Genomic DNA, 10,025 nt, shown 5'->3' with positions numbered 1-10,025 from the left:
ATATAGACATTGTAATTATTACAAATTTTATACATAATTAAATTATATCTTTAAAAATTAGATACAACTTTATATTTATATATATAAAAAGGGGCTCAAAAAAAAAAAAAAAATCTTTATTCATATTTTAACATAGGAAAACTAATTACTAATTATAAACAATAGAATAGGGACATTCTAATTATGGAGTGGAATGATGTTTTATTGACATGGATGAATTATTGTGTCTAGGAGATTCTTCATGATGGTACTGAATAATTGTCTATAAGGATAAGCAAATTGTATATTTTTGTCTATTATCGAGCTACAATGTGTTGTTGCAACTACAAATTGATCCCATGTAGTATGGATGAGGGAAAAGATGATATGATATAAGAGTGAACATTGATGAAACCCAACTGCTCATCCAATGCCACACACACACATATATAAAATGTATCATTTCTTGAAGGACTAGGTAGATTAAATGAAAGTCAAGTTAAAATATTTTTGAGTAAGGATAGTTTTGAGTGTCTGAGCGAAAAGATAGGGGTTATCACCCTTTCTAAGAAGATACAAAGATCCATAAATGTGCTTCAACCCAAGGTGCTTAATAGAGATAATATTTCTTGTTGGAATTATAGTCGATAAAAGAGATTTGTGATTAAAAAGTATGTGGACCATAACTTTAAATTCAAAATGAGATCAATTCTTTAGATACATTGTTTGATATTTATGTTCATTTTTCATCAATGTCAAAAGGGAAGATAATTCATGTTGAAAATAGTGTATCGTAAAATTTCTATATGATGGAGAAAGTCACATATAATGAGTATCAAACAAATAGGGAGAGATGTGTCGTATTAGAAGAGAAGATTGTCAAAAGACTTTTAAAGTTAATATAGTTTGGGGAGTACTTTTGACACTAATTTGATCTTTGACATTGATATATTTATTTTCACATCACATGTTTCTATTAATGCCAAAAGGGGAGATTATTAGAATATTAAGAAATATGTGCTTTCACATATTTAGCATATATGTTTTTATGGATATTAGCACATTTATTTATTTAGACAACATTGGAGAACTGTTGTACAAATTTTTAATAAATCCATTAGAATATTGAGGCTATTGTGTTGACAATTAAAAGATGTGGAGGAAGAGAGGTATCTAGGGATGTCTATAATTTGTTTATATCAAGTTATAGAGGTTCATAATAAGAAATAAGACTAAAGTGAGTAATAGGAAATTTATTGGGCACTGGTATTCATGTGTGTAGGAAACATTTAGGAAGAGACAAAGGGATAATAATATCTATAACATTTCTAAGAGAAAGGTTTTCTTATTGTTGGTGAGACATTGCATGAAGCTTGTTCATGATTCTTATTCATGTCATATTTATCTTCTTGGATCCCATTAGTTTGTGTGATCATGTTTTGTAAGTTTTTGTTGACTAAGTGATTGAAAAATGTTGTTCTTGATTGATCTATTGGTTTAACATGTTTCAATGGATCATAGTGTGATTTATGGGGCTATTGAATGCTTCAAGATATTTTTTTGGATGATTTACATATCAATGATTTTTTCATTTTATTTGTATCGAATAATTTGTTGTAGTTATATTTTTAATGGTGACATTGTTTTTTTCTACACAGTTGATGAAATGTTTAAAGGAAGAAATCATTTGCAATTTCAATGTGTGAAGGTGGTGTGTCTTCATGTTAGTTATGTATTAGCTATTATGAGAAGAATAATGAGTGTTCATCTAATTTACCTCATTAAAATTTACCAAGTATGGTGTAGATAAAGATAAAGATAAGATAAATTTATTAATGTCCAACATGAGACAATGAGGCTCTAAGGGATGCAAGGGGGAGCACCAAACAATGTCTACAAAAGGGCATGAAAGAAAAACACCAAAAAAAATGAGAGAAGGAAGAGTGACAATTAAGAACTTCTCACAAGCGAGAAGTAGTCAAGAATGGAAAGGTGTACATTAGAACAATCAGGTGCTCTAGAAGGTCACCTCTGACACCTACAAGAAGTAGTAGTAGTAGTAGAGAGATGTCATTAAGTGTGATCTTTGCAGGGTCTCATAGATCTGGTGTGAACTAAGATAGTGTAGAGAGTCTGAAATGTCCCTTTTCTGATTTTTCATGATATTTCCAACCTCTAATCAGATCTTTAAAATCAAACAACTGCTATCACAAAGATCCACCAAATTCCTTAAGAAACCCCAAATCGGGTATGTTGAAAATAGTGCTAAAAGCTTCACAACTTCACAAATTATTAATGAATCTGAAAATGGAAATTTTTACAGAACTTTCAGCAGCATAACAGCCTACAAATTGATATTTCCAGATCCATATAGCCTTTACACAACAGCTCGAAAATGTAGGACCAAAACTATGCTCATCGGGCTCCCGAAATAGCACAAAATATGCTCGGAAACACCACAAGAACACTAATAATCTATCTCAGAAGTTTAATCACGTCCCAATATATATATTCAGCTCTATTTTAACAGCTTAAAGTATAAAATACAGCAGCAACCCAAAACTGATATGAAATACTCAACCGGAAACACCAAACTCTTACAAAAATACACCCGGAAACTCACAAATCTGCACTGTTCAGCACAAAGGCAAACTCTGTATGAGCATGCACATGGAATGGCTTCAAACTCCCATCCTTAGCCTTCCTGGAAACCTGCAAAATCCTGTTCTTGGGTCTCCCTGGAAACCTGCAAACTCCCGTTCTTGGGTCTCCTTCTCCACAGGTTTGGCAGCCTCTGAAGAATAACAAAGAATGAGTGAAAATCAAGTCTGGAATCCCCCCAAAATGCCTCCAAACCTCTTTAAAAAGGGCATAACTGTAACTCACGTCCAAGAGAGGTTAATGAAACATATTTTAATAATAATTATCATTTATTAGTCCAACGGTTTCCAAAGATTAACTCCCTTTTTCCGAAACTTCACTTTCTTGGGCCTGCCTGTCTTAGCAAAGATTATTATTTTTTAATTATTTGAAAAGGGGACATGACAAGTCCTCCCCTCCCAAACATTGCTTGTCCTCAAGCAATGGCTGAACAATAAACCAATCAATCCTCCTGGATCCCAAATGTAGTCATGAACTATACTACTACCAATTAACACAGACTCCTGCAAGATCCTCTGCAATATGACCAAGAGGAATCCATAATCAAACTGGCAATTATAGCTCAACCAAACTCCAAAATCACCATTACCACAGTCAAAAACCCATGAGACACAAACTCTTAGAATATCAAAACCCAAGTAAAGTGGACTACCAACATAGTAAATACCATCAATGCATTCCACTGGCCTATATGGAATGTACAATCCAACTCTGCAACAATGGTGAATGCTCTCAAATGAAACTATACCAAGTATGGAGAATCCACACACTATACAACTCCTGCAATCAACACAACTCTGTAGATCATTGGCCACTGTCTCATAACCATAACTCCCATGCACCCCTGATGGTGAAAAGCCATCACAAGATAAACAACAAGAAATGGAACCCAAACCAAATTTTCCTGCCATCAACTCCTCAGCATAAGGATCAATTGTTAACTGATGTACATACCTTGCAATATAATGTTGATTAAAAAAACCAACCTCAGTCAACAACTCAACATGAACAAGTGATACAACCCACTGTGACTGATCACTAGCTAAGTCAGGAGATGTCATAGCCAAAGGAGTAGAATCACTAACAACACTTGCTGAAGCATCACTCCAAAACTCCTGCTCTAAGTCATGTATTTTCAAGCTATCAACTACAAAACCTGTCGCCATGTCGTGCCCATCACAACTCTCATCTCGAGGCATCAAACTATTCCATAATTGATGATAAGCACTAGGAACCAAAGTACATCTCTGTATCATAATCTCATCAACATGGTCATCAAAGGTAAATTGATGAGCGTACCTCACAGTGTAATGCCGATAGAATGCGCCAATCTCAGTCAGTGGCTCAGACTGTAATCCAGATGAAACTAACTGCAATTGATCATCAACCATGTTGGAACTGACTACTACCTCCAAAGATATCACCAAGGGAGTAGTATTACTATCAGGAACCATGCCAACTGTCGACTCACCAACATCACACATGACCTTTGATACATCTCTAGTCTCTGTGCCTTCAGTACTAGAGGCCACCACCCTGTCAGGCATACAATAATCTGCTACAATACCCAACTCAACTAAACCTGACTCTAGTGGGAATGAACCTGATATGCCAATGTTAGTATCAAGGATGGATGCATCCCCATCTCCATTGTCTCTGACAATCTCAGTCATGGACATCCTCGAATCACCAAACACCATAGCTTGTGACTGTATAGAATCAGATAAAGACTGTAGTCGCTCTAACTCCATGGTCACCTTAGCCAAATGAAACTGTGACTCCTTGAAAGCCAACTGTGTACTCTCAAGAATCTCAAAAGTCACCTCAAGCTGCTCAGTAAGCTCACTCACCTCATCTTCCTTGGCCAACAATGCATCATATGTTGTACTACCCCACTCCATAAGATAATCTCTATCAGCTACCAACTGCATATAATTCTGTCTCAAAATCTGAATAGCCTCCCATAAAGAGTGGATCTCTGTCAAGGAAAGATAACTTCCTTCCTGCTCATCACTAGTAGGAGAACCCCATCCATAAACTGCTAATAATTGACGAGCAGCATCAAAATGTTGGCAAGTGATAGCAATGTCTCGGTCACTAACTCTCAACTGATTAGACACATGATGGCATTGGCTTGACTGTCTCCTACAAACCTCCTTTGATGCACTATCTAAAGGAGTATCCTCAAAGTTACTAGTCTCTAGAGTATTACCATCCATGTCCTGTGAATCAACTCTAAAGCTCATATCAACATACAGAGTATCAAAATTTGTAGCACTGCTGTCCAACTCCTCTGTACCCAAAGAAACTAAGTCTTCAAAATTGCCCACTACATCCTCCTGGATGTCATCGATGCCAATATGATCCTGGGACTCATCTGTACACACTGCCAAATATGAAAGATCATCAACACATTCCAGCAAGTATGGTCGACTGGATATATGAACAAAGCCCAACACCGGTGTATAAAAACTAATACCAACATCAGACAAGATACTGGCACAAGAAAAGACAACACCGTGTAATCTGCTAATCAAATCCATGATAGCACCCAAACAAACACTGCGACCAAAAAGTGTTAAAGATCTCCAGTCAACTGAATCCCAAACACCAATATAACAATCTCGTGTCCATATCCGTAAACTAGAATCAACTGGTAACTCAAGCAAACTCCTCACCTGAGTAATATGACCAATACCAACTAACTCCACATACCTGTCATGATAAGGTAATGAAGTCACAATACTATCTTCACTCACCTTCAGCTGGCGGGATAAATCATGTGAAGTACTACCTGCCTCAACCTCATGTGATGAAGCATCTAACTGCGCCTGGTACTCTTTCTCAGCAAATTCATGAATGCTCAATGTCTGCTCATCTCTACTAGGTATCTCACCATCCTGCACAACAACATCCTCATAATCATCATCTGAACCCACTACACTGTAGTCACTGCCTGCTGTAACTATACCATCCTGAATACCTGTGGCATCACCCTTTGACAACCTGTAAACAATTGTCTCAATTTGAGTATCAAGTTGACTGTTACTATCAATCTGTGTAATATCCTTTCCCAGCACCTCCTGTGGCAAAGTAGAATCTGAGACCACTACCTGGCTATCAGCTAGTTTCTCAAACTCCTCATGCAAGTTCTTGGGAATTGTGTCATCTGTCCTGTGAGAAAATCTGCCAAATAGAAATCCAGTCAACTTATCCACCTTAGCTGGGTCAGATAACATGTCATTTATACGGTGGTGCTCAACCAACTGTTTAGACATGTCATGGCTTATTTTCATAAGTTTATCTCGAATGTCTAAATAACCATCCTTTCTACTATTTTGACTCTGGCTATCAATTGTCCAAGATCGTTCCCTCTGAGACTCTGTACTATACCTGTCCATTTTGGATAAAGTAGAATGTAACCCCAATAGGATATAACTTCTTCAAGCACCAAGAACTAACATGCAAATGATTAGAAGTAGCATGCAACCATAGATTTGGACATGCAACTGATTAGAAGCAACATGCAACCACCAAATTATGACATGCAAGATCTGGGTAGTTGTCAAAACTGACATGCAAACTTCTACAACCGCCAAATTCACCAAGAACTAATAGGCAAATGATTAGAAGTAGCATGAAACCATAGATTTGGACATGCAACTGATTAGAAGCAACATGCAACCACCAAATTATGACATGCAAGATCTGGGTAGTTGTCAAAACTGACATGGAAGATCTGGGTACTTGTCAAAACTGAAATGCAAACTTCTACAACCACCAAATTCACCAAGAACTAACATGAAAATGATTAGAAGTAGCATGCAACCATAAATTTTTACATGCAGCTGATTAGAAGCAACATGCAATCATAAATTATGACATGCAAGATTTGGGTAGTTCTCAAAACTGAAATGCAATATCTGGGTAGTTGTCAAAACTGACCTGCAACTTCTACAAACCCTCAGGCTGGCAAGATCATGGCTCTGATACCACTAAAATGTCCCTTTTCTGATTTTTCATGATATTTCCAACCTCTAATCAGATCTTTAAAATCAAACAACTGCTATCACAAAGATCCACCAAATTCCTTAAGAAACCCCAAATCGGGTATGTTGAAAATAGTGCTAAAAGCTTCACAACTTCACAAATTATTAATGAATCTGAAAATGGAAATTTTTACAGAACTTTCAGCAGCATAACAGCCTACAAATTGATATTTCTAGATCCGTATAGCCTTTACACAACAGCTCGAAAATGTAGGACCAAAACTATGCTCATCGGGCTCCCGAAATAGCACAAAATATGCTCGGAAACACCACAAGAACACTAATAATCTATCTCAGAAGTTTAATCACGTCCCAATATATATATTCAGCTCTATTTTAACAGCTTAAAGTATAAAATACAGCAGCAACCCAAAACTGATATGAAATACTCAACCGGAAACACCAAACTCTTACAAAAATACACCCGGAAACTCACAAATCTGCACTGTTCAGCACAAAGGCAAACTCTGTATGAGCATGCACATGGAATGGCTTCAAACTCCCGTCCTTAGCCTTCCTGGAAACCTGCAAAATCCCGTTCTTGGGTCTCCCTGGAAACCTGCAAACTCCCGTTCTTGGGTCTCCTTCTCCACAGGTTTGGCAGCCTCTGAAGAATAACAAAGAATGAGTGAAAATCAAGTCTGGAATCCCCCCAAAATGCCTCCAAACCTCTTTAAAAAGGGCATAACTGTAACTCACGTCCAAGAGAGGTTAATGAAACATATTTTAATAATAATTATCATTTATTAGTCCAACGGTTTCCAAAGATTAACTCCCTTTTTCCGAAACTTCACTTTCTTGGGCCTGCCTGTCTTAGCAAAGATTATTATTTTTTAATTATTTGAAAAGGGGACATGACAGAGTCTGCTTCAATCCTCAAGTAGGAACCATAGGACTGAAAAAGGAGGTGATGAGCTGCATATGGGTCGGTGTCACGCAAAGCTGGAGAGTATGCTCATGAAGCCTATAGTCTCCTGAAGATAGAGTGCAAGGTAGTGCTGGTCGATATATCTAAAAAATAAGGGAAGAAACTTGCACTTTCTGAATAGATAGTAGAAAATCCACTAGATCTCATAGTAAGTGGGGCAATGAAAGATAGAGCAAGACTCGGTCTCAACCTCCCTAAGGTGACAAAGCTGATAGATCCTATCCTCCCTTCTGATGTGTTGATCAATCTAAATACGTAGCTAGTGAGATGTCACTCTAAAAGATCCCAAGGAGATGTGAAGAGTGTGAGTCTAATGTTGAGTGAAGTAACCAAGGGTGTAGGATGATCTCATCCTAGATATCAAGGAAGTGCTCAGCATAGAAGGCCATACATGGATAGAGCCCACCTAGGGGATTATTCCAGGTCATGATAACATACTATCTATAGATGTCAAGTCTAACATGCTTGTTCAACTCTGGATGAGGTGGATGGTGGGTTGGACAATCCATACTAGTACAAATTGAGCCCAAGAGGATAGAGGCCTGGGTGTACTAGCAACAAGACCTGTGACCAGAGTCTGAACTCGCAACCTCCTTAGAGGAACAGTAAGCCAAGTAGGAATATCTATGACAACCATAAGGGGAATCAACAAAGCTCTGGAGCTACTAAAGAAGCCAAACTAAATAAAAAATGGTCCCCAATTTGAAAGGTTGAGCTCCAAACTCATAATTTTTTTTTTGATTGTTGTCTACTCTTAACTTGTAGTCATTGTAAAAATATAAGGAAATGAACTATCTCTTGTTCTAATTAAGTATTGATATTTAGGAAGTGTTCTTAAATGAATATAAAGTCCTATTGTACTAAATCCTTTAAAAATGTGTTACTTTTCTCCAACATGGTTTCCACACAAAAAATCTATGTTATGTGTCAATATGATGTCTTTGATATATTTTTTAATACTTAACATTTTTCACTATGCTTTAAAGGTATACTTATAAAATTTGATCAAAATTTATAGTGTATTGACTTTTGGGAAAATATATGCACTCACATATTTAAGAGATTTTTTGTCATTGATATCAATGTTTTTCTCTATTTAGATAGTCTTTTTGAAGTAGGTTATAGGAATTCTCAAGCTATGGAGAGATTATGGACATTTATAGATGTCTAATGTCAAGATAAAGAGGATTAGCTGAAGAGTTACAATGGAATCATCAGATACTAATATTTTGTGTTTAAGAGGTCATAAGTAGATAGAGTGTCAATTTTAAATAAGTGAGGATCAATAAGATAGAGATTGTAGAAGTGAAGGTAGAGGCGTGTTTAGTAGTTTGTTTTGAATCCTTAAATAAATTTATGAGTGATTAATGAGGATTACATGGAAGATTAGTAGACAATATAGAATGAGTCATTTTGTAATATGAGTTCAAATAAGTAAATAACTTGTAATTAGGTATTTAGTGAGGTTGACCTTGTTTGTTTCTACAAGGTGAATTGTATAAAGGAACATAATTAGTTATAGTTTCCAAGTAGTTGTAGTGTGCATAAGGGTTTGAAATATGTATTGGTGATCATATGACTAGGTAAGGGTATAGTTTAATACACTTCATTAGAATTGATTAGGCATAGCTAGTTCATAAAGTTGAGAATTTTTTTTTCAAGATAAAGTTGAGTATTTTTTTAACTATTAGATTGTTTCAAGTGAGACTTGCTTTGAGTAATGAGCCCTTGGAAGTTTTCCTTAATGGAAGCACATTCCATTGTACTATAAATTTCTTTTTAGACAAAAGAAAAAAAAGCCTATATAAATTAATATTTAAATGAGAAATTAAATCAAACTGCAGTACACTAAATTTTCTAGACTCAAAATTTGCTAATTTCAAAAACATATATTCCAAATTTACTATTATATTGCCCATTTCAGCTAATATGACAAATCCATCACCAAAGCCAAAATCTGTCAATGTTCAAAAATAAAAATGTAGCAAAGTGTAGAACAAACATGCAACCACCATAAGAAAGACTCAATACTAACTTATGAACATATTTCCCAGACAATAGAAAATATTCCACCTCAAACAATATCACCACAACATCCATTATTTCCATATCAACGTCCACGTTCGTTGGGTCTTTCCCAAATTCGTTAAACAATGCAAAACATTATCCAAGTCAGAGCATCCACATAAGATATCCAAGAAAACCTCACTCACTCGAAGAAAATTGGTGTTAAATGTGTTATGGATTTATAATTATAATTTTAACATTTTGATCTTTAAATAGAAGAAAAGTGACGTAATGGATCAAAGTTTTTTTTTTTTGGGATATCTTCAAAAATAAATGGCACATTAAAGATAAAGTGGAACTTTTTAAATAAAACCAACATGACTAAGAACTTTTCAGCATTT

Source organism: Cupressus sempervirens, chromosome 3 (assembly GCF_028749045.1).
Source record: "Cupressus sempervirens isolate cs-2001-9-10 chromosome 3, ASM2874904v1, whole genome shotgun sequence".
Lineage (NCBI taxonomy): Eukaryota > Viridiplantae > Streptophyta > Pinopsida > Cupressales > Cupressaceae > Cupressus > Cupressus sempervirens.
Note: the sequence above shows the minus strand (reverse complement) of the source record.